Source organism: Apodemus sylvaticus, chromosome 11 (genome assembly GCF_947179515.1).
Source record: "Apodemus sylvaticus chromosome 11, mApoSyl1.1, whole genome shotgun sequence".
Lineage (NCBI taxonomy): Eukaryota > Metazoa > Chordata > Mammalia > Rodentia > Muridae > Apodemus > Apodemus sylvaticus.
The window spans coordinates 90,573,868-90,598,514 of NC_067482.1; positions in this window are offsets into that span (position 1 = coordinate 90,573,868).

Here is a 24,647-nt window from a genome sequence, read left to right on the forward strand (position 1 = left end):
ATATGATGGCCACAAAAACTCCTAGATATCAGTTCTGACCGCCTCATTGTGGAAACCCTATAGAAATTGACAGAGGCCATTTGTCAAAGAACTAGTGGTGATTTTATTTGAAACTACACTTATCTCTCAGGTTTCTCCCTTGAATATTTCAATAGCCACTCTAAATCTATTACTGTGTGAATACCTAATTAGGCCTGGACGTTAATGCAGATGACCCAACAGCAGAGGATCCAAGTGCTGTTGTTTTTGATGATGTATAACCACTTGAGGGTGATGAGAATGCCTAATAGAAGTAGATTAGAGATGCTACTGGGAAGCCATTGGACTCTATGTAGTTTCCCTGTAGTCCTCCAGTAATTTTGACTAGTCCTGACCCATCAGACTCTCTACTAATGTCTAGCTGACCTCTTCTACCTGTCCTTGCTGTTTAAAGGCAGGAAAATCCTAGCCTACATATCTTTATGACTGAGGATTGTATACTGTGGGTTTTTTGTTTCTCTGATTAGTTGGTTTATTTGTTTTATATTTTGTTAAGTTAAAGTTATGCAAAATAGAGATGATTCAATTTGAAAAATATAATCACACCAGAACATCTTATCTACTTATATCTAAGTGAACCATATCTCCTGGTATAACAGAAATAGAAAATGGAGGACAGTGTTCAACAACTGCCTGTCACTCAAAAACTAAAATTTTGAATCTTTTGAGAGAGGGTCAATCACTTAGAAATGTAGCCTTATCTACAGCCTCATGTTATCCTATTATCTTAATGATTCTTATTAATTTGTGTCTTAATTTCTTTTAAACAATTAACTTCATTTCAAGTTTAGCTGCTCCTCTGAACAACCAGACAACTATTTCCTCAAATAAAAAAAATTAGCATGTGAACTAGTTGCTTTCTAATTCTGTGATACAATGTCATGACCAAGAGTAAATTATGGAAGAAATAATTTATTTTAGTATTTCTCCAAAGCATGTGCCATAGCGATTGAAGTAACCATGGAAGTAGGCAACAAGAACAGGAACTGAAGGATAACTTTGCCACAAACATGAAACAGAGAGTGTGACATAGACTGGAGAAAAGGAATAAATTATTATTTTTTTGTTTTCTATATTCTGTTTACATTCCAAATGATTTTCCTTTTCCCGGTTCCCCCCTCCTCATAAGTCCCATAAGCACTCTTCCCTCTGCCTATTATCCAATCAACCCCCTTCCAATTCTCTGTCCTGGTACTCCCCTACAATGCTGCATCAAGCATTTCCAGGACCAGGGCCCTGTCCTTCTTTCTTGGGAATAATTTGATATGTGAATTGTGTCTTAGGTATTCAGAGCATCTGGGCTAATATCCACTTATCAGTGACTACATTCCGTGTGTGTTCTTTTGAGATTGGGTTACCTCACTTAGCATGATATTTTCCAGATCCAACCACTTGCCTAAGAATTTCATGAATTCATTGTTTTTAATTGCTGAGTAGTATTCCATTGTATAAATATACCACATTTTCTGTATCCATTCCTCCATTGAGAGAAATTTGGGTTCTTTCTGGCTTCTGGCTATTATAAATAAGGCTGCTATGAACATAGTGGAGTATGTGTCCTTATTGGCTACTGGGGAATCCTCTGGGTATATGTCCAGGAGTGGTATAGCAGGGTCTTCCGGAAGTGTTATGCCCAGTTTTCTGAGGAACTGCCAGCCTGATTTCCAGAGTGGTTTTGCCAACTTGCATTCCCATCAGCAGTGGAGTATTGTTCCCAGAGATGTATTTGCTCCATCAAGGCTAAACCTCCTACACGTTCATAACATTGCACAAAACACCAATATCTGTATTCTAAATTTTAAATACTTCATCCTATGGTGGATACACCTCAGAAAAACTACAATAACACAATATTATAAATTTTATAAGAAGCTTATGAATTGTATTTATATTCCTAGGCTACATGAAGTTTTCTTCCACAAAATTCTAGGATTCCAGTAGGAGTATATCATTTTGCCCACCATAGGATTTTGGAAGGAGTAGAAATCTGGATGTAACTTCTGATAGCAGAATATAATAGCACCTGAGGAAGAGGACAACTGTACAGATAGAGTGAATTGATTTCCAATTTTATGGATGCAAATGCAGTGTAATTTCTAAAGACAGCACTAGCAAGATTTACACACTGAATTCTTCAAACAACTGTCATCAGGGCCACAAAGATATAATTAGAAGAAGTATAACTTCACAAATGAAGAGAGTATTCATGTATTTGCAAGACTTTCTGATGGCTCTAGAAAGATAAAATTCTTATAGCACCAATACTATGATATAAAATCCCAAGTGAAAAGTAAATATCATTAGTTTACCCATAAGTATTTAAATTTCTTTAACTATATTGTATTCTCTTATGTTTACTAAGGAACTTGTTATAAAGCTATAATTACCTTGTGCTCTTCGAGTACATGTTTAAATTGATGATAATTAAACTGAATAACTGGTTACCTTTCCGAAGACTCTTTCAGGATATGTCAGAATCACTGCCAGAAGGGCTAGAAATAGATAAAACTTCAGAACAAATAAGTTTTTTGTTTTTAGGCTACACTAAAATCAAACAAGTGTAATGAATTTGTCAATGGTTTGGTCATTTAACCAACCTCAAAATGGGCCAGTAGAATACATTGATAAACAATAGTAGGTCATCAATAATGATTATTCATAACAAATTTATATTGTATGATTTTTGGGATAGTACCAAATTTCTAGGATTATAATACCAATTTCATCTTGAGAATGAAATTAACAACTTTCCAGTTATTCAAGAAAGGAGAATTAAGGTAGAATTAAAATTGAAATGAAATTTGAAACCAGGAGAAATATTTGTTGCAGCCTTTTTATACATCCATGTTTGTTTCATTTTGTTCATATGTAAATAGAGTAGATGATGGAGATAAAAATCCACTGAATTTTGTGTCTGTCTCAGTGCTTCTTGATCATTGAAACACATTGTCTCATGTATCTTTAGGTAGAGCAATTATCCTCTAGGACGTAGTGTAGGAGAAAAGTAAACCTTAGCCAGAAGGAAGACACTACTCTCTATGCTCCTATTATCCATACTATGGAGTTAAAATGTGACCTCTGGGAGGACAACATTCTCTGATATTTAAGTATACCTGTTCATCCTTGGCCTTCAGTTAAGACCAAAAGTCTACTGGTTTGATTCTGTTTCATTTTTCAAAATTTTTATTTTACTGAGCAAAATTGCAAGTAATAATGAAAAAGGAACAAAGAGAAAGCTGTTTCACCAACTGTTCTAGTAAATGTTTCCATCTCATTGTTCGTATACAGAAATGCTGTCCAATGTGTACCCTGTCTAGTGTGACAGGTATGGAATCAGCAACCAACATGAGCATCCTACCTGACAACATGTCTTCCATATGTAGTTCTTAATTTTGATACAGGAACCTGAATATTTGTTTGGAGAAAACAAAATTTCATATTTAGTCTAATATTATTTAGTTTGAGAAGGCATTACAATTTACATATCAGGCTTAACTCAAGCTCACACCTTTCAGCATCAGTCTATAATCTCACTACTGGGATGGCAGGCATGCACTCCCATGAGAGGTAAGATGTGTCTTTAAAAGAGAAAGAAGAAGGTCCAGTTGTAAAGGCAAAGACCTTGACAAGAAAGTGTTAAGGCATGAGTAGTTAGTTTTCAATGTAGTTTAGCTGTCCAAGTGTGTGTGCAGCTGTAAAGTTTTCAGACCTACATATTGAAAGATAAAAGCCCTCGTCTAATGACCATGTCATGCTACTGCTTCTGCTTAATGTAAAATCCTTTAAGATGAAGTGCTGAGCACGCAGCTGAGCACTAACAACAGCTTTAAACAGAGAACTTCACATGGCTTTATTTTAGAGTTAGGGATTTAGCAACCTTAAAAAGCTCTCTAGAAAACGATTTAAGCATCCTCTACAAATCTATTTTAAATCCACATAAAGCATGTGCAGACTGATACATTTAATGTATCAGCATGAGCAGAAAAGAAATATTAGACTAGACAAGGAATACAGTATAAAAATGTAATGATCCAACTTAAGTATATGTTATTATGAAAATATAAAACAATCTACTGTTTGAATAGTATGGGTGACATCAATAAATTAATTTTCTCCCTGGGTGTAGAAAGGAATGATCTGTGGCATTTCAGTGCTGTGACTCAAAGAATCAAGACTGTCTGGATTTTGATTTGTACATTAAGACATAAGCATTTAACTTGCATTCTACCTGTGAAATCTGTACTTGCACAATAAAAGTTCTACTGATAATTTGATATGTAAACTGACCTCCTTCTGCCAAAATTGCAGTAGTCTTTAAATATTTGTGAAACTGATAGAGATTCATTCTTGTATTAACAGTAACTTCTTGAGGCTCTATCCTCTCAGGAATACCCTTTTTAACAGAACAATCTTTCCTACATGGTCTCCGTGCTATTATCTTCACGTTCTTTACATTTGTCCCAATGCAGAATCCTCGGGTTTATTTTAAACATTGCAGATTTTTACATCCATCTCTCACTTCCATTAGATCCTCACTATAATTTTGGAGAAAAGCCACCAGCATAAATGCTGCTACAGACCTACCTATTCTTTTGTCAAAATAATTCTTCAAGCTATAAATTAGTCCTTTAATTTTAAATTTCATGTGAGTCAGATTTGCTGATCTGGATAAAATTTAACCAGACTCTCTATTGAACATAACACAAATTACCTCGAGACTAATTTTATTTTGGGTCCTTTTCGTTTCTAAAAGATTATGTTCATTGTCCTTTCTATGTGTGCTTCTGTTGGCATTCTGTGCTTCTCAACTTCATTTAAAACTCACCCTTCTTTAACTACCCCTAAACTGTTCTATAGTTTCCTTCATTCACATCTCAGACTCTTTCATAATCTGGACAGCTAGATCTGAAGAAGCACTAATCACCTTGTCAAGTTTACTATAGCAACACGAGTCTGTACTGACATTGCAAATCAAAGCATCATCATCCCATGTACAGAAAAATATGAAATGAACTTTATAACAGTCAAGTAAACTCTCTTCTAACAAAGACAGAATTTCTTTTAATAACTGCCAAATAATAAACACATGGTAAACACTAAAAGAAAAATGCTAACAAAGAAGATTTCAGAGAATATTCCAAGAATTTACTTATTTTTATGTAATTCTGTGTTTTTTGTTTTCAATTAAGTATTAAAGGCTTGTGCCAACTTGGGAGTAATTTGTAAGTTTGATACAAAACAAATTCCTCTAAACTAAAGTAATTGTAAGTTAACAATACAACTGAGTCTCCTCAATAGCTCATTAGTTGATTGCACTAAGTTCATAGGGAGGAAATTTATTTGTATACAGAATGATTTGACATCATTATTACAAAGCTTTAAGAGATTCTTGTAATGTATGTTGCCAACGTACTTCTTGACACAACTAAATATTAATAGCAAACAGTAGAGTTTGTAAACAGAGAATCATTTTATGGAAACTTTGATTCATGTTTTTTTTTTCAACTCTTGACCTAAATAACTAAATTAGAAAATCATGTCCAACAAGGCCATCCTCTGCTGCCTATGTGTCTGGAGCCATGGGTAACACCATGTATACTATCTATATGATGCTTTTGTCCCTGGGAGCTCTGGGAGTAGTGGGTGGCTCATAGCATTGTTCCTCTTATGGTACTGCAAACTCCTTCAGCTCCCTGGGTCCTTCTCTAGATCCCACATTGGGGACCCTGTGCTCAGTTCAATGGCTGACTGAGAGTGTTCCTCTCTGTATTTGTCATGCACTAGTAGAGCCTCCCAGGTTACAGCTATATCAGGCTCTGGTCAGCAAGTATTTGTGGGCATCAATTATAGTGTCTGGGTAGTAACTGTATATGGGATGAATCATTAAGTGGGGTAGTCTCTGAATGGACATCGAATGTAAGAGAGGCCCCTGGTCCTGGAAAGGCTCAATGCAGCAGGATAGGGGAATACCAGGACTGGGAAGCAGGAGGGGTTGGTTGGGAAAGGGCGAGGAGAGATGGCTTATGGGACTTTCCAGGGGTGGGGAACCAAGATAAGGGAAACCATTTGAAATGTAAATAAAGAAGATATCTAATAAAAAGAAATGTAAATAAATAAAATATTTAATAAAAAAGAAAAAAGAAAGTCATCTGTAAATAATACATACTTTTCTGCAAAACTTGGATTTAACGAAGGAAAGTTTTTTTTTTTTTTAAAGTTTACATCTTTAAGATGCACTGTGTGAATATTATTTTTTTTATCAATTTGGCTTATCTTATAATTTCTTTAAAATTAAAAATAGAATGGATTTCCTCTATTGTTGAATCAATATATCAACCTCAATTGTCATTATAATACTTTTTCTTTAGAGTGTATTTCATATTATTGTTGGATACTAGGTAGAAGCCACAATCCTTCTTTTTCCTGAAAGTCAAATTGTATTTAAGAGAAACATATTTCCTACTGTATTAACACTATATGATATATTTGAATACCATACTTGTTATAAGGCATATTTTTCAAATGTTTGAATTGGATTATTAATTCATTCTTACTGCTCAGAGGCAGAGTTTAAATTTATATGCAAATGTCACAACTTCTAAAGGTCTGAATTTATCTTCTTTTCTACAGTGTGACTTTGCCTCACAGAACATGCATATCCCACAGGAATCAGAATGATTTTACTCTGCTATGTTTAGCATAATAACTGAACAGGATAATTTGAATAATTATTAACATGTAAGATCAGTTTTATGCCTTGCACATGTTTTGTACATGGCCGATATATAACATGTATTTTTCACTTTCATGTTGCTATCAGATTAAGCCAGATAAATATCTCTTTATATTTATTACCAAACACTAATAAAATTAAAATGATGAAATTTACAAAGAATACAGTACTGGGTAAAAGATTGCCATCACCTTGTCTAAAGAGGGAAAAATAATTATACACAAATTGATGCATTTTATTTTGAAATAGCTCCAAAATTATAATTGTGTCCCTGATATTAACCTCTTATTTTAGTAACAGCTATTTATAGACACATATTCTTCTGATAGTGGCATAATAGCCTTTTTATGTCTTCTGAAAGACAGAGCACTTTAATGCCCTGCCTTTGCTAACCTTTCTGTGATCACAGACTGTTATTAAATCATCCCTAATGGATCTGTTTCTCAAGCTAAGTGTGTCCAGATGCTTTTTGTAATTTTTTTCTTGCAGGTCAACACCTTAACCACTAGGGTATGGAACTACTCCAAGTTGTATTTATCATCAGCATCTCTTATATCTCTTATAGATAGATCTTTACTTTTGTAGTAGGTACTTAATGAAGGTATGTAAAGTGATTTTTTTTTCCAAATCACCATCAATACACTAGTCAGTACCTAGTGTGCATTGAGAAGAATATTAAACAAGATTTGATGAGGCATTTACAGAAGAAAGATATCTGACACAGGCAAAGGATTGTTATTTACAATAACAGGAAAATGTTTTAGTAGTGGAGTCATACTAAGGAATTTCAGGCAAAGAAATTGCAGTATTTAATAGGCTGCAAATATTACCAAAGTAATAAAGTTCCAGAATCACATAGCATAGGATGATATCCTTGGAAATCTGAAATCAAGAGGAGGTTTAAGGGAAGATAAGAATAAAACATGGTGATCTAGTTGGTCAATTTTCCCCACATCATTCTTTCCACAGTCCTTTAATGTCAATGCAATAAATGATATCTATATTTGAATTAAATTTGTATATGTGTGATGTATGTGTGTGCGTGCACCTGTGTGTGTGTGTGTGTGTGTGTGTGTGTGTGTGTGTTCCTTGCACTGGATCTGACATATACGGATTTCAAAGGATATCCTACAGAATAACCTGATTCTGCTTTTACATCTTTTTACATCAGTTTCTAGAAGATCTCAAACACACAATTTGTCATGCCAGCTTCTGAAGACTTTCTTAGCTCAACTTTCTTCTTTTATGTGGAACATTAGAATTACAGAGACTTGAGTTGTGCCTGGATTTTATGGGAATTCTGGTTATCTTTACTCAGAATTTGAATGACTCGAGCTTTTACCTGCTGAATCATCTTTCTGCCCCAAAACTAAAATTTTTCTGTGTTTGTTTCTCTGTTTTTGTCTTTGTATTAAATTCATTTGTCTGTCAATTCTTCAGGATATTATGTATTAACTAATTCCATCAGATTTATATTTGATAATATTGGAAGTGGAACTTCTTTATTTATTCTGATTTCAATAGAGTTTTCTTTTTTTTTTTTTCTTTTTTTTTTTTTTTTTTTTAATTTTTTTTTTATTCGATATAATTTATTTACATTTCAAATGATTTCCCCTTTTCTAGCCCCCCCACTCCCCGAAAGTCCCGCAAGCCCCCTTCTCTTCCCCTGTCCTCCCACCCACCCCTTCCCACTTCCCCGTTCTGGTTTTGCTGAATACTGTTTCACTGAGTCTTTCCAGAACCAGGGGCCACTCCTCCTTTCTTCTTGTACCTCATTTGATGTGTGGATTATGTTTTGGGTATTCCAGTTTTCTAGGTTAATATCCACTTATTAGTGAGTGCATACCATGATTCACCTTTTGAGTCTGGGTTACCTCACTTAGTATGATATTCTCTAGCTCCATCCATTTGCCTAAGAATTTCATGAATTCATTGTTTCTAATGGCTGAATAGTACTCCATTGTGTAGATATACCACATTTTTTGCATCCACTCTTCTGTTGAGGGATACCTGGGTTCTTTCCAGCATCTGGCAATTACAAATAGGGCTGCTATGAACATAGTAGAACATGTATCCTTATTACATGGTGGGGAGTCTTCTGGGTATATGCCCAGGAGTGGTATAGCAGGATCTTCTGGAAGTAAGGTGCCCAGTTTTCGGAGGAACCGCCAGACTGATTTCCAGAGTGGTTGTACCAATTTGCAACCCCACCAGCAGTGGAGGAGTGTTCCTCTTTCTCCACACCCTCTCCAACACCTGCTGTCTCCTGAATTTTTAATCTTAGCCATTCTGACTGGTGTAAGATGAAATCTTAGGGTTGTTTTGATTTGCATTTCCCTAATGACTAATGAAGTTGAGCATTTTTTAAGATGCTTCTCCGCCATCCGAAGTTCTTCAGGTGAGAATTCTTTGTTTAACTCTGTACCCCATTTTTTAATAGGGTTGTTTGGTTTTCTGGAGTCTAACTTCTTGAGTTCTTTATATATATTGGATATTAGCCCTCTATCTGATGTAGGATTGGTGAAGATCTTTTCCCAATTTGTTGGTTGCCGATTTGTCCTCTTGATGGTGTCCTTTGCCTTACAGAAACTTTGTAATTTTATGAGGTCCCATTTGTCAATTCTTGCTCTTAGAGCATACGCTATTGGTGTTCTGTTCAGAAACTTTCTCCCTGTACCGATGTCCTCAAGGGTCTTCCCCAGTTTTTTTTCTATTAGCTTCAGAGTGTCTGGCTTTATGTGGAGGTCCTTGATCCATTTGGATTTGAGCTTAGTACAAGGAGACAAGGATGGATCAATTCGCATTCTTCTGCATGCTGACCTCCAGTTGAACCAGCACCATTTGTTGAAAAGGCTATCTTTTTTCCATTGGATGTTTTCAGCCTCTTTGTCGAGGATCAAGTGGCCATAGGTGTGTGGGTTCATTTCTGGATCTTCAATCCTGTTCCATTGATCCTCCTGTCTGTCACTGTACCAATACCATGCAGTTTTTAACACTATTGCTCTGTAGTATTGCTTGAGGTCAGGGATACTGATTCCCCCAGATTTCCTTTTGTTGCTGAGAATAGTTTTAGCTATCCTGGGTTTTTTGTTGTTCCAGATGAATTTGATAATTGCTCTTTCTAGCTCTGTGAAGAATTGAGTTGGGATTTTGATGGGTATTGCATTGAATCTGTATAGTGCTTTAGGCAAAATGGCCATTTTAACTATATTGATTCTGCCGATCCATGAGCATGGGAGGTTTTCCCATTTTTTGAGGTCTTCTTCCATTTCCTTCTTCAGAGTCTTGAAGTTCTTGTCATACAGATCTTTCACATGTTTGGTAAGAGTCACCCCAAGATACTTTATACTGTTTGTGGCTATTGTGAAGGGGGTCATTTCCCTAATTTCTTTCTCAGCCTGCTTATCCTTTGAGTATAGGAAGGCCACTGATTTGCTTGAGTTGACTTTATAACCTGCCACTTTGCTGAAGTTGTTTATCAGCTGTAGGAGTTCTCTAGTGGAGTTCTTTGGGTCACTTAGGTAGACGATCATGTCGTCTGCAAATAATGATAGTTTGACTTCTTCCTTTCCAATTTGTATCCATTTGACCTCCTTATGTTGTCGAATTGCCCGAGCTAGTACCTCAAGTACAATATTGAAAAGATAAGGAGAAAGGGGGCAGCCTTGTCTGGTCCCTGATTTCAGTGGGATTGCTTCAAGTTTCTCTCCATTTAGTTTGATGCTGGCTACCGGTTTGCTGTATATTGCTTTTACTATGTTTAGGTATGGGCCTTGAATTCCTGTTCTCTCCAAGACTTTAAGCATGAAGGGATGCTGAATTTTGTCAAATGCTTTTTCAGCATCCAATGAAATGACCATGTGGTTTTGTTCTTTGAGTTTGTTTATGTAGTGGATTGTATTGATGGATTTCCGTATATTGAACCAACCCTGCATTCCTGGGATAAAGCCTACTTGATCATGGTGGATGATCGTTTTGATGTGTTCTTGGATTCGGTTGGCAAGAATTTTATTGAGTATTTTTGCATCGATGTTCATAAGGGAAATTGGTCTGAAGTTCTCTTTCTTTGTTGGATCTTTGTGTGGCTTTGGTATCAGCGTAATTGTGGCTTCGTAGAAGGAATTGGGTAGTGTTCCTTCTGTTTCTATTTTGTGGAATAGTTTGAAGAGTATTGGTGTTAACTCTTCTTTGAAGGTCTGGTAGAATTCTGCACTGAAGCCATCTGGTCCTGTGCTTTTTTTGGTTGGAAGACTTTCTATGACTCCTTCTATTTCTTTAGGCATTATGGGACTGTTTAGATGGTCTAGTTGGTCCTGATTTAATTTTGGTATTTGGTATCTGTCAAGGAAATTGTCCATTTCCTCCAGATTCTCCAGTTGTGTTGAGTATAGGCTCTTGTAGTAGGATCTGATGATTTTTTGGATTTCCTCAGTTTCCGTTGTTATATCTCCCTTTTCGTTTCTAAGTTTGTTAATTTGGATACTTTCTCTGTGCCCTTTGGTCATTCTGGCTAAGGGTTTATCTATCTTGTTGATTTTCTCAAAGAACCAGCTCCTGGTATTGTTGATTTTTTGTATGGTTCTCTTTGTTTCTACTTGATTGATTTCGGCCCTGAGTTTGATGATTTCCTGCCTTCTACTCCTCCTGGGCGAAATAGCTTCTTTTTGTTCCAGGGCTTTCAGGTGTGTCATTAAGCTGGTAATGTATGCTCTCTCCATTTTCTTTTTGGAGGCACTCAGGGCTATGAGTTTTCCTCTTAGCACTGCTTTCATTGTGTCCCATAGATTTGGGTATGTTGTGTTTTCATTTTCATTGTGTTCTAAAAAGTCTTTAATTTCTTTCTTTATTTCTTCCTTGACCGAGGTATCATTGAGTAGAGTATTGTTCAGTTTCCACGTGTATGTGGGCTTTCTGTTGTTTCTGTTGCTATTGAAGACCACTTTTACTCCATAGTGATCAGATAGGAGGCATGGGATTAGTTCGATCTTCTTATATTTGTTGAGGTCTGTCTTGTGACCAATTATATGGTCGATTTTGGAGAAGGTACCATGAGGTGCTGAGAAAAAGGTATATTCTTTTGTTTTAGGATAGAATGTTCTATATATATCTGTTAAATCTAATTGGTCCAAAGCTTCAATTAGTTTCATTGTGTCCCTGTTTAGTTTCTGTTTTCCTGATCGGTCCATTGAGGAAAGTGCAGTGTTGAAGTCACCCACAATTATTGTGTTAGGTGCAATGTGTGCTTTTAGTTTTAATAAAGTTTCTTTTACAAAAGAGGGTGCCCTTACATTTGGGGCATAGATGTTCAGGATTGTCAGTTCTTCTTTTTGTATTTTTCCTTTGACCAGCAAGAAGTGTCCCTCAGGGTCTCTTTTGATGACTTTGGGTTGAAAGTCAATTTTATCTGATATTAAAATGGCTACTCCAGCTTGTTTCCTGGGACCATTTGCTTGTAAAATTGTCTTCCAGCCTTTTACTCTAAGGTAGTGTTTGTCTTTGACCCTGAGGTGTGTTTCCTGTAAGCAGCAAAATGTAGGGTCCTGTTTACGTATCCATTCAGTTAGTCTGTGTCTTTTTATTGGGGCATTAAGTCCATTGATGTTAAGAGATATTAAGGAATAGTGATTGTTACTTCCTATCATTTTTGACGTTATTTTTTAAATTTGAATGCTTAACTTCTTTTGGGTTTGATGAAAGGTTACTATCTTGCTTTTTCCAGGGTGAAGTTTCCCTCCTTGTATTGGTGTTGTCCTCCTATTATCCTTTTTAGGGCCGGGTTTGTGGATAGATATTGGGTAAACTTGGTTTTGTCATGAAATATCTTAGTTTCTCCATCTATGGTGATTGAGAGTTTTGCTGGATATAGTAGTTTTGGTTGGCATTTGTGTTCTCTTAGAGTCTGCATGAGATCTGCCCAGGACCTTCTAGCCTTCATAGTCTCAGGTGAAAAGTCTGCTGTGATTCTGATAGGTCTTCCTTTATATGTTACTTGGCCTTTTTCTCTTACTGCCTTTAGTATTCTTTCTTTGTTTAGAACATTTGGTGTTTTGATTATTATGTGACGGGAAGTATTTCTGTTCTGGTCCAGTCTGTTTGGAGTTCTGTAGGCTTCTTGTATATTCATGGGCATCTCTCTCTTTAGGTTAGGGAAGTTTTCTTCCATAATTTTATTGAAGATATTTGCTGGCCCTTTAAGTTGTAAATCTTCACTCTCATCTATGCCTATAATCCTTAGGTTTGGTCTTCTCATTGTGTCCTGGATTTCCTGGATATTTTGGGTTACAAGCTTTTTGCATTTTGCATTTTCTTTAACTGTTGAGTCCATGGTTTCTATGGAATCTTCAGCATCTGAGATTCTTTCTTCTATCTCTTGTATTCTGTTGTTGATATTTGTATCTCTGTCCCCTGATTTCTTCCCAAGGCTTTCTATCTCCAAAGTTGTCTCCCTTTGAGTTTTCTTAGTTGTTTCTACTTCTGATTTTAGATCCTGGATGGTTTTGCTTAGCTCCTTCCCTTGCATGTTTGTGTTTTCCTGTAATTCTTTAAGAGATTTTTGTGTTTTCTCATACATGAGCTCAGCCTGTTGACCAAAGTTCTCCTGTATTTCTTTAAGAGATTTTTGTGTTTCGTCTTTCATGACCTCAGCCTGTTGAGCAAAGTTCTCCTGTATTTCTTTAAGTGTTTTTTGCATTTCCTCCTTGTTGGCTTTTGTATTCTCCTGGATTTCTTTCAATGATTTTTGTGTTTCCCTTGCAAGGGCTTCTACCTTTTGATCCATTGTCTCCTGAATTTCTTTACGTATGACCTTCATGTGTTCCTGTACCAGCATCATGACCAGTGATTTTAAATCCAAATCTTGTTTTACTGGTGTGATGGGGTATCCAGGACATGTTGGTAGAGGAGAATTGGGTTCAGATGTTGCCATATTGCCTTGATTTCTGTTAGTGACGTTCCTGCGTTTGCCTTTTGCCATCTAGATCTCACTGGTGTTAGTTTATCTTGTCAGTGCTGGACTCACCAGTGCAAGCTGCCCCTTCCCAGTTGGCCTCTGGTGCACAGCTTACCTCCTGCACTGCTTGTAGACAGTGTGCTGCTGCCCAGGCTGTTCAGATCCCAAAGCAGGCACCCGAAGGCTCCCGCTGGGGCCCGCTGGATTCACTGGAGCACACTGACTTCTCCCAGCTGGCCGCCCGGAAGCCCAGCTAGCCACTTGCAGGACTTGGAGATTTAATGCTGCCGCCCAGACTGATCTGGATCCGGAAGCGGAGAGAGTAGAGCTAAGGCCTTCTGCCTGAGGCCTTGCCCCAGATTGTGTCTGTGGAGCAGATGGAGCCCGTGTGCACTCCCAGGGAGTGCCGACGGTGTATGCTACTGTGACCTCCCCTGAGTTCCGCTCACTCCGCTCACTCCGCTGGGCAGCCGATCTGCCAACCAGGCTATCGCACACAAGGTTAGCCTGGCCGCCCAGTCCCTGAGTCCAGGCAAAAGCCTGGGAGGCCAAGGTCCGAGCAAAGTTCCCCTACGGCTTTGACTGTTAATTGGGTTTGCCAGGTGACTAGGATGGCGGGCGTGTGCGCCCGCGCTCCCTGAAAGCGCCGGGAGAGTCTGCTTTGCTAACAATCACCTGGGCGGGTTGACTCACAGATGGCCCACCAAGCCGCCCAGTTCTTGGGGTCAGTCCTGTGCCTTTTGGGGCCTGGACCCCCGCTTTGTTAGCCTTAGGCTATGCCTGTTACAGGTCTGCCCGCCTGAGCTCTCTGTCGTCCTGCAGGCAAAATGGCGGCGGCGCACTCGCAGGCCTGGGCAAAAAACCTCCTGGTTGGGTTGGCACCCCGATGGCCCCCCGACCCGCCCAGGGCCTGGGTGCAGGCCAACGCCCGTCGGGCTCAGACCACCGCGGTGTTGGCCTCGGATTATGTTTGTGTACCTCAGTCTGTCCGATTCCTGGAGTACGGAACCAAGATGGATCCTCCTCTCCTGACTGGTGGGAGGCCGAGTTCTGAAGTGGCCTCCGTGCAGGAAAGGCGCCGCACAACTGCAGCTGCTTGCTGTCCGGCTGGTCAGCGAAGGTCAGTGGTCGTGGGCGCAGGGCCTAACTGGTCCCTGTGACGCCTTGGTTCCACTGCTGATGGCCCTTCAGCTGGAGCAGCCACTGCTGCCGCTGCTGCCGCCGCCGCCGCCGCCCTGGATCTCCGACTTCTTCGAGAGTTTTCTTTTGAGTAGAAATTTATGATTTAGTCTTTAGTTTTAAAAGATTTGTTGAGGTTGATGAAACATCTTCTGTGTGCATCGAAGGAGAGGGTACACAAAGTAATTTGGATTTTGTATCCCAGAATGGGTTATAGCTAAAACCAAATGTTAAAATATTTAATATTGTTTTCTGTGAAACTGTTTGGCTGTCCCCTCAATATTTACAATTTTATGTGTAGAACTAAGCTCGAAAGGCATGCAGCCCTCTGTATCCAGTGTTGAGCTGTGAAGCCACAATTAGTATGAAATACTTAGGAACCAAAGGACACATCTGCCTTTGGAAGACAGAAGGATCACAGTAGGATACCAGAATACAGGAGAAGCAAACATTAAGGAAATAATTACTTTTAATTTGTTTTCTGGGTTAAAGCTATTTCTAGAGACAGGAATGGCAAAATGAATGTTGATGGGGGTCTGTGCAAACCTGAAGAACTCAGAGGCTTAACAACATGAATTTTTCTGTATAGATATTGAGAGGAGACATTTTTTCTGACATACCAAATAATTCTTTTCCAACAAACTGTGATAAACAGCTCAGAAAATAATACAAGGAAAACAAGGGAAGGAAGAGATGAAGGGAGTCTATTAGGATGAGAAAGGCGGTTGTTGCAGTTTATTATATACTTACCTGAACATTTTATAGAGCTTCATGTTAGATGTTATGAAGATATTGAAAAATAATCATAGGCATGGCAGAATGTGCTCTGCATTTAAAATTATTTCTAGTTTGCTATAGTAAATCAGGGTCATATAATAGGACATAGTGATGTAAAAATACCCTGAGCCACAGCAGGGTAGAACTCAGCAATGGAGTTAATAAGTGGCATTGATAGCACTTTGAGTTCAATCTCCAACAAAAAGCCAAAAAAAAAAAAAAAAACAAATTGGATTTTGTATCACTACACTAATATTATAATTTATTGATATTTTCCTGACGGTCATTTTCTTTCAAGACATCGCAAAATATAAGAGGATATTACCACATCTCTGGCTTCTGGAATGTAGTATATTTATATAGAGAGACAAATAATTCTAATATTAAAATATCTATAATTTTATTCTAATATCTTCCACACTATTCATTCTTCTTGGAAATTGAAAATTAAAGAGGGTTTTGTAGAAATTGTAGCTTGTACCTTTCTTTGATGACAGAATTCACGAAAGTACATTCTGCTTGAGCCTTCTTGGATAAGTTTAATATGCTTAGAACCTGTAAATATGGGTCATGTCTTATGATTCAACTTTAGACTTTTTGAGAGCCTCCCTCTAGTTATGTGTTCAGGAGGAGAGAAACATGGTGAAGGTGAGTCTTAAAGAGAATCAGGATTAACCTAAATTACAGATCTAGTGGAAGTTATTATAAACTCTAAAACAAAGGATCATCTCCTTAGAAATGGCTTCACTGCATCCTCAGGTAAATAAGACTCAGAAGAATTTATAGGATAATTTCCCTAACTCCATTAGATATAATTAACATCTACATTTTGATATATAATATCCTAATTACTTCACAGGCAAAGTCTTAACTTTAAGACACGAGAGGACAGAAATTTTATTTCCATTGTAACTATTTTTCATAGCATGATATCCTGGGTTTCTCTTTTAGACATTTAGCTCTAAGGGAAACAGAGAATTAATTTCATGACTTTCAGGACTACATAGGAGTTGTGAGATAATGCATGCAGATCAATAGTGGAAACTTGTATATCCAAGTTCATGCTTTTCTTTCCCCCAAAGTAATGAACTAAGACGATATTAGATAAATGAGCTTAGCAGAAAATTAATTCTAATACAAAGAAGTGAAGAATTGCAAATTAATTGAAAAAACAGCTAATACAAAATAGAATTATTTTATTACATCTCTCAATTATTTGAGAATCTCATAGGTTGCAATGTGTTCATGTCCATACCCTCTTCCACAGCTATCCCGGGAGCTCTGCTTGTCTTCCTAACAACCCAGCTTCCAGTTCTCCTCCTCCTCATTCCACTCCTTAACATTTACTTCTCATTTTTGTTTTTCTTCTTTCGGTTTTGTTCTTGCTCTTCCTTCTCTTTTCCCTTTTCTTTCCCTTTCCTTCTCCTTCTCACCCTTCTCCTCTTCTTCCTTCCCCTTCTCATCCTCTTCTCCTTTTCCTCTTCTTTTCTTTTCTGTTCATTTCCTTCCTTCATCTTCTCCATCTTCTCTGATATCTCCCTCTCCGTCTCCATCTCCTTCTCCTTCTCAGTCTTTGTTTCCTTCCATTTCTTTCTCCTTCTCCATCTCCCCCTTCTCTTTCCCAATTTCTGTCTTCATGTTCTTCCTTTTCTCTTCCTCTACCTCCTCTTCCTCCTTCTTCTACTACTTCTACTACTTTCATGCTCCTCCTCCTTTTCTTGGTTTTTAAACTAGGGAAACTAATATCTTGCCTAACTAATCTGTTATGGGGATCACTCTGGATTATTGTCAATCTATCAAAGGCCACCTTCTTGAAGAAATCAAACTCTTTATTTCAAAATTTGTCAAAGATATTAGTTTATCACTTAGTGGTGATGCTTGGTGCCACCATATCCCCTCTCCTATTTAAGGTTACTTTCCAGGTTGAAGTTGTACATTATTATGTATGCTGTATATATATATATATATATATATATATATATATATATATATATATATATATACACACTGTGGGGTCTGAAAATAATGTCTTCTTTTTGAAGTCATCCCCTACAACTAGTTCTTACAACCTTATTTCAAGAAATTATTTGAGCCTCAGTGTTTGTGCCATTTGTGTGTGTGTCTGTGTGTCTATATATGTATGTTTGTCTGTATGTGAGTGTGTTTGTTTTATGTATGCCTCATTAACAGCAGAATACTACCTAGTCTCTTATTCTGTTGTGTCAAACACAATAGAATATTTTTGTGTTAACTGCCACCTACTAAACAAAATGAAAAGATTATCTGATTAAAGTTGCAATAATCTATGGTGATAAGTCACAGATTCATTTAAACATTTCGATTTAGTTTAACAGTTGTATTAGCTTCCCCTAATATGATTGGACATGGAAAATCCCACAGCACATTATATGGTCAACTTTGGAGAAGGAACCGTGACTTGATGAGAAGAAGATATATTCATTTGTTTTAGGATAAAATGTTCTATAGATATCTGTTAAATCCATTTGGTTCATAACTTCTGTTAGTTTCACTGTGTCTCTGTTTTGTTTCTGTTTCAATGATGTGTCCATTGCTAAGAGTAGTGTGGTGAAGTCTCCCACTATTATTGTGTGAATTGCAATGTGTCCTTTGAGGTTTAATTTCTTTTATGAATGTGGGTGCCCTTGCATTTTCCCCATAGGTGTTCAGAATTGAGAGGTTTTCTTGGTGGATATTTTCTTTGGTAGATATGAAGTGTCCTAACTTATCTCTATTTGATAACTTTGGTTGAATGCTGATTTATTTGATATTAGAATGTCTACTACAGCTTGTTCTTTGTACCATTTGCTTGGAAATTTTTTTTCTAGCCTTTTATTTTGACATAGTGTCTGTCTTTGTCACTGAGGTGGGTTGCCTGTATGCAATAAAATGTTGGGTCCTGTTTACATATCCACTCTGTTATTCTATGTCTTTTTTTATTGGGGACTTTGGTCCATTGATATTAAGATATATTAAGGAAAAGTGATAGTTGCTTCCTGTTATTTTTGTTGTTAGTGGTGGAATTATGTTTATGTGGCTATATTTTTTGTTTGTTTTTATTATTTATTTTTTTTTTAAATTCAGTATATTCTTTCTTTATATTTCAAATGATTTCCCCTTTTCTGGCTCCCCACTCCCCAAAAGTCCTATAAGCCCTCTTCCCTCCCCCTGTTGCCCCATCTACTCCTTCCCACTTCCCTGTTCTGGTATTCCCCTATACAGCTACATTGAGTTTTCCAGAACCAGGGGCCACTCCTCCGTTTTTCTTGGACATCATTTAATATGTGGATTATGTCTTGGGTATTCAAAGTTTCAAGGCTAATATCAACTTATCAGTGAGTGTATACCAAGACTGATCATTTGAGACTGGGTTACCTCACTTAGTATACTGTTCTCCAGCTCCATCCATTTGTCTAAGAATTTCATGAATTCATTGTTTTTAATCTGAAGTTCTTGTCATATAGGTCTTTCACTTGTCTGGTTAGAGTCACACCAAGATACATTATGCTGTTTACGGCTATTGTTAAGGATGTCATTTCCTTCATTTCTTTCTCAGTCTGCTTATCCTTTGAGTATATAAAGGCTACTGATTTGCTTGAGTTGATTTTGTAGCCAGCCACTTTGCTGAAGTTGTTTATCAACTATAGGACTTCTCTAGTAGAGTTTTTTGGGTGACGTAAGTATACTATCATATCATCTGTAAATAGTGATAGTTTGACTTCTTCCTTTCCGATTTGTATCCCTTTGACCTCCTTATGTTGTCTAATTGCTCTAGACTTCAAGAACTATATTGAAAAGATATGGAGAGAGGGGGCAGCCTTGTCTAGTCCCTGATTTTAATGGGATTGCTTCAAGTTTCTCACCATTTAGTTTGATGTTGGCTACTGGTTTGCTGTATATTGCTTTTAATATGTTTAGATATGGGTCTTGAATTCCTGCCCTTTCCAAGACTTTTAGCATAAAAGGATGCTGAATTTTGTCAAATTAGATGCTTTTTCAGCATCTAATTAAATGACAATGTGGTTTTTTCTTTGAGTTTGTTTATGTAGTAGATAACATTGATGGATTTCCATATATTGAGTCATCCCTGCATCCCTGGGATGAAGCCTACTTGATCATGGTGGATGATCGTTTTGATGTGTTCTTGGATTCTGTGGGCAAGAATTTTATGGAGTATTTTTGCATCGATATTCATAAGGGAAATTGGCCTGAAATTCTCTTTCTTAGTTGGATCTTTGTGTGGTTTTGGTATCAGCGTAATTGTGGCTTAGTAGAAGGAGTTGGGTAGTGTTCCTTCTGTTTATATTTGGTGGAATATTTTGAAGAGTACTGGTGTTAAGTCATCTTTGAAGGTCTGATGGAATTCTACACTATACATCTGGGCCTGTGCTTTTTTGGTGGGAAGGCTATCTATGACCCCTTCTATATCTTTAGTGGTTATGGTTCTGTTTAGATGATCTACTTGATCCTGATTTAATTTTGGTATTTGGTATCTGTCTAAGAAATTGTCCATTTCCTCAAGATTCTCCAGTTGTGTTGAGTACAAGATTTGTTGTAGGATCTGATGATTTTTTGAATTTCCTCAGTTTCTTGTGATATCTCCCTTTTCATTTCTAATTTACAAGCAAATGGTCTCAGGAAACAAGCTGGAGTTCCCATTCTAATATCAGATAAAATTGACTTTCAACCTAATGTTGTCAAAAGAGATGTGGAAGGAAGAACACTTCTTGCTGGTCAAAAGAAAAATCCAACAAGAAGAACTCTCAATCCTGAACATCTATGCTCCAAATACAAGGGCGCCCTCATTCATAAAAGAAACTTTACTAAAGCTCAAAGCACACATTGCACCTAACACAATAATTTTGGGGGACTTCAACACTTCACTCTCATCAATGGACCTATCAGGAAAACAGGGAGACAGTGAAACTTTGGACCAATTGGATTATATATATATATATATATATATATATATATATAAAACTTTTCATCCCAAAGCAAAAGAATATACCTTTTTCTAATCACCTCATTGTCCCTTCTCCAAAATCAATCATATAGTTGGTCACAAGACAGACCTCAATAAATATAAGAAGATTGAAATAATCCCAAGCCTCCTATTAGATCACTATGGAGTAAAAGTGGTATTTAATAACAACAAAAACAACAGAAAGCCCAAATACACATGGAAACTGAACAAAACTCTAATCAATGATACCTTGGTCAAGGAAGAAATAAAGAAATCAAAGATTTTTAAGAATTTAACGAAAATGATGGCACATCATACCCAAATCTATGGGACACAATGAAAGCAGTGCTAAGAGGAAAACTCATAGCTTTGAGTGCCTCCAAAAAGAAATTGGAGAGAGAATACACTAGAAAATTAATGGTACATCTGAAAGCCCTGGAACAAAAAGAAGCTAATTCGCCCAGGAGGAGAAGAAGACAGGAAATCATCAAACTCAGGGCTGAAATTAATCAAGTAGAAACTAAGAAGACCATTCAAAGAATCAACAAAACTAGGAGCTGGCTCTTTGAAAAAATCAACAAGATAGATAAGCCCTTAGCCAGACTAACCAAAGGGCACAGAGACAGTATCCCAATTAACAAAATTAGAAATGAAAAGGGAGATACTGGTTTGTTAAAAAAGGATCATTTTCTTGTTTTTACAAGGGTGTAGTTTCCCTCCTTTTGCTAGAGTTTTCCATTTATTATCCTTTGAAGGGCTGGATTTTGTGGAAAGATATTCTGTAAATTTTTTTTTTATGAAATACCTTGGTTTCTCCATTTATGGTAATTGAGAGTTTTGCTGAGTATAGTGGTCTAGGCTGGCATTTGTGTTCTCTTAGAGTCATTATGACACCTGCCCACGATCTTCTGGTTTTCACAGTCTCTGTTGAGAAGTCAGGTGTTATTCTTATAGGTCTGCTTTATATGTTACTTGACCTTTTCCCCTTTCTGCTTTTAATAGTCTTTCTTCTTCTTCTTCTTCTTCTTCTTCTTCTTCTTCTTCTTCTTCTTCTACTACTACTACTACTACTACTACTTCTTTTTTGTCAATTTGGTGTTTTGATTCTTATGTTACAGGACGAATTTCTTTTCTCATGCAATCCATTTGGAGTTGTGTAGGCTTCTTGTATGTTCATGGCCATTTCTTTCTTTAGCTTAGGGAAGTTTTTGTCTACATTTTTATTGAAGGTATTTACTGGCCCTTTAAGTTGGCAATCTTTGCTCTCTTCTATACCTCTTCTCCTTAGGTTTGGCCTTCTCATTGTGTCCTGGATTTCCTGGATGTTATGGGTTAGAAGCTTTTTGCATTTTGCATTTGCTTTGTTGTGTCAATTTTTTTCTATGTTATCTTCTACACCTGAGATTCTATCTTCTATTTCTTGTATTCTGTTGATGATGCTTCATCCATGACTCCTGATCTCTTTCCTATATTTTCTATCTCCAGAATTGTCTCCCTTTGTGATTTCTTTATTGTTTCTACTTCCATTTTTAGATCCTGGATGTTTTTGTTCAATTCATTCACCTGTTTGGCTGTGTTTCCCTATAATTCTTAAAGGGAATTTTGTGTTTCCTCTTTAAGGGCTTCTACCTGTTTACCTGTGTTCTCCTGTATTTTAGTAAAGTAGTTATTTACCTTCTTAAAGTCCTCTATCAGCATCATGAGAAATGATTTTAAATCCAAATATTGCTTTTCTTGTTTGTTTTTGTATACAAGACTTGCGGTGGTGAGGAATGGGTTCTGCTGAAGCCAAGTAGCTATGGTTTCTGTTATTAAGGTTTTTGTGCTTCTCTTTCACCATCTGCTTATCTCTGGTGTTAGTTGTTCTTGCTGTCTTTGGGTGGAGCTTGTCCCTCCTATGGGCATGTAAGCCTGTGTCAGCACTCCTGGGAGACCAGCTCTCCCCTGGCAGGCAGAACCTGTGCACAGATGCCTGTGTAACAGTCGTAGTTTCTGGGTGCAGATGGTGACTCTGTTCCAGATGCTCTGTTCATTATTTTCTTTCTTGAAGAGTTATCTCATTCCAAATATCCCCTTACTAGAGAGCTTAAAAATGTGTGTATTTAGGTTAGTGTGGAAGGGATGGGATCTTTGTTTAATGGGGACAGAGAAAACAATAATTAGAGTGTATAGAAAAAATTTTCTTTTAAATTAAAAATAAGACATAATCAAAAATATAACCTTATACTGAAGATATGTGGTATTTAATATAGAATATGCCAAACAAATAGAAAATATTGGAGATTGTGAATTTAGTAATGCATCTGCATGGTTTGATTGTTTGCTTGCTTTTTTATCTTGTTTTTATTTTTGTTTGTCTTTTTGTTTGTTGTTTTGAAACAATGTCTCACTATGTGCCCTTGGCTGGCAAGAAACTCAATACATAGGTGAAGGTCGCCATTGGACTCATGGATATTTGTCTGTCTGTGCTTTTAGAATACTGGGATTAAATATCTGTACCATCGTTACCAACTTTCAGTTTTTTGGTTTTGATTTTTATTAAAATGTGTGATGTATGGGTGTTTTGACAGCACATATTCCTGTGTACAGTGTGCATGGCTAGGTTCTTCAGAGTCCAAAATGAGGTATTGGATCCCTAAGAGCCTACAGGTGACAGTGGGGCTCCATGTGTTGGTGCTAATTATCAAAGTAGGTACTCTCATACACCTGGTTGTTGAATGAAGACAAAAAACAACTTAAAGAATAAAGATATTCCTTTAAAATGTAGCTCAGAGTAAGCATCTACAAGTGAAATCTTCATATTTTCACAAACAACACAACAGTCAATATAAAGTTAAAACAAATATAAAAAGTGTTTAATTTATAAAACATTGAGGAAAAGAGTCTGTTGCAGAAAATCAGGGTATTTGTTTAGACTGTTAGTTCATCAGCCAGATACCAAAAGTATAAGTGATAATCAGATAAAAGTGATATATTTTTGGATTTCATCAAAATTTAATTTTTTATGTGCAAAATCCTAGTGCAAAGATTAAAAACAAGCAGTTGACTGTGAGAAAGTGTTATCAAACACTTAACAAGTGGCAAGGGCCTAGACATACAAAGAAATCTCAAAGCAAAACAAAAATGTAAAATGATGAGATAAATAATTGGCATTTTATTGACAACTGAAAGGAAAAAGAGTGACAAAATGAAATACTATTGGTGTCACAGAGAGACATACTCACTGTGGTATGTCTGGTGAGAATAAATTTGCTAAACTTGTTTCTGGAAAATACTTTAGTAATTCTTGAAAAACAGTTGGAATCAACCAGCTCAACATGCTGTAAGATATTCTCAATTTGTAATTGCTGGGCCTGCTAAGAAATGTAAATGTTTGCTGCTTCCTCACCTGCCCATAAGGAAAGCCAGGCTGCCACGGGGAGGGTGGCATGACACCTGGATGGGTAAGGAGTGTGTCTTTTTTCATAATAAAGGAATCGTGACAGGAACTGGATGATAAATATCCATATAACTACAGATACAGAAGAACAGAGGACAAATGGGTATAAAACAGGAAGATAGAGCAGAAAGAACAACATGGAAATATGCAACAGCAGAGAAGTTGAGTTAAGTTAAAGGATACCTGAGAGACTGTCCCAGAAATGACCAATAGCCTTATACTATACTAATATCTCCATTTCTCTATGATTACGCTACAAGTAGGACACCTGAAACCCCTGCAGTGCTAAACATGTAATCACTGTGTGTCCCAGAAACTTCACTCCTAAATTCTTATTACACAAATAGAAAACATTCACAATATATATATATATATATATATATATACACACACACACATAAATGGTCATAGAACCTCAATAGACATATAAACAGAAATGGTCAGAATGTCCATCAACTGTTGTATAACTGAACAGAATATGATATGTTTATGTTTCAAAATAGTAATTAGGTATAAAAGGGACATATTAGTTATATGAAAAATTGCACAA